Below are 2,219 nucleotides of genomic sequence, written 5' to 3' on the forward strand. Positions count from 1 at the left end.
GACCAGGGCTTGAGGAGGGGTCTTTTGATTCCCCCTGCCACACTTAGAATGATATGAGGGGTGCAGCAGAGGCCAAAAACTGCGTGACCAGCACCAGGGAGTCTATGGTGGACATTGACAAACCACTCCCAAAGTTGGTGCCATTTGCTCTTACAGAGGAGAGGTGGGGCCTGGGCAAGGGCAGCAGCTGGAAGGTGAAGGGCAGGCATGGTTCTCAGTAGCGGTTGTGATCTGGCTTGAAGGGGCCATCACAGGACATACCCAGGTACTGGGCTTGCTTCTTGGTCAACTTGGTGAGTTTCACATTCAGCTTGCCCGGGTGGGATTCAGCCACTGCCTCATCCAGCTTCTTGGGCAGCAAGTAAATCCCACCAGAGTACTTGTCTGGGTGGGTCCACACTCAATCTGCACCATCACCTGGTTGGTGAAGGAGTCACTCATCACAAAGCCGGGGTGGCCCATGGCACAGCCCAGGCTGACCAGTTGACCCTCAGCCAGCAGGATGCTGCCGTGCCGCTCTTCAGCCAGTCCTGGCCACCTGGGGCATGATGGTCACCTTCTCCACAGGGTTCGCATTGAGCCACTTGGCATTGATCTCCATGTCAAAGTGGCCAAGGTTACACACGATGGCATCATCCTTCATCTGCTCAAAGTGCTGGCCAAGGAGGATGTCAGCACAGCCTGTGGCAGTGACAAAGATGTTGCCCTCCTGACAGGCCTCGTCTATGGCGATCACTGCATAGCCCTCCATGGCAGTCTGCAGCGGGTTGATGGGGCCAATCTTGGTGACGATGAAGGGGTCCCCAAAATCCCACAGGGCCTGGGCACAGCCCTTGCCCACATCGCCATAGCCTGCCACCATGGCTACCTTACTGGCAATCATCACATCTGTAGCCCTCTTGGTGCCATCTATGAGGGACCCCCGGCAGCCTTAGAGGCTGTGAAACTGGCTCTTGGTGATGCAGTTGTTGACGGCAGCCACCTTCAGGATCCCCTTGGCCATCATCTTGTGTCGGTTGTGGACCCCGGTGGTGGTCTCCTCGGAGATGCCTTGGATGCCCGGCAAGAGCTGTGGGTACTTGGTGTGGATGTGGTTGGTGAGGTCGCTACCATCATCCAGAATCACATTGAGGGGTACGTCTTTGAAGTAGAGTAATTGCTGGATGCATGACAGGTACCCCTTGCTTGTTTCACCCTTTCAGGCATGCACTGGAATGACAGCCTTGGCAATGGCAGCCGCCACCTGGTCCTGGGTGGAGAAGGTGTTGCAGCTGGACCACTGTACCTCAGCATTCAGGGACAGAAGGGGTCTCAGTGAGGACGGCTATCTCCACGGTCACATACGGCCAACCAGCGATATGGGTGTCCTGCAGTGGCTTGAGGGCTGAATACAGCTCCCACACATGTATCAGACCCGGCATCTCATTCTCCTCAATATCCAGGGCCTTGTGTCCCCAGGCGGCCAGGTCGATGTCACCAACTTTATAGGACAGTTTGTTAGACATGCTGGCAACGCTTCCACACAGTGTGATGGACACAGACAAAGGGGGCCGGGCCTCCGAGAGGGGACAGGCATGGGGCAGGTGGCACTGGGCAGGGCGGATCTGCATCTTCTAGTCCTGATCAGCTTGTGACCTGGCTGCTCGTGTTTAATTGCAACAACATTGTATTTGTCAGGCCAAGCTAGATTTTGCTGCAGTGACAGATCACTCAAAAATCTGTGTGGCTTTTCACACACACAAAATATATTTCCCACTCATACCACATATTCAACACAAAGACCACAAGGAGGCTTGACTCATCCCAAACACATGAAGACCTGGCCTAATGGAGGCTCCATTTGGATATATTCTTCCACCATCACTAGATATGAACACGGGAATCAAGTCAATGACACTCAAGCTCTTAAAGCTTCCCTCCCAATATAAAATAATTACTGGCTAAAGCATGGCCTTACCTAACTCCAAGAAGGTAATGCTACCAAGTGCCTAACAGGAAAATAAAAATATCTGATAAATGGTACTGATGATTTCCTAAAGTACATCCGCTAAATAATGAGCTGACATTTTTTATTTTGAGCCGGAAAGTACTCCAAGACTCTGAACTGACAAATGATAGAAAATGTAATATATATGGCCAAACGCTGTCCTCTGTTAAGCACTGGCAGAGCCACCCCTGCTACCACTCCAGTGACCATCCCATCCTTCCCAGTTTATATA

The 2,219-nt window shown here is 52.4% G+C and overlaps 1 pseudogene; it reads right to left on the reverse strand.

Moving 5' to 3' along the window:
- Positions 1–214: 214 nt before the first annotated feature.
- On the reverse strand, positions 215–1,505 carry LOC105522177 (annotated as a pseudogene).
- Between the last annotated feature and the right edge of the window lie 714 nt (positions 1,506–2,219).

Source organism: Colobus angolensis, unplaced genomic scaffold, assembly GCF_000951035.1.
Source record: "Colobus angolensis palliatus isolate OR3802 unplaced genomic scaffold, Cang.pa_1.0 Scaffold42, whole genome shotgun sequence".
In the NCBI taxonomy this organism is placed as follows: domain Eukaryota; kingdom Metazoa; phylum Chordata; class Mammalia; order Primates; family Cercopithecidae; genus Colobus; species Colobus angolensis.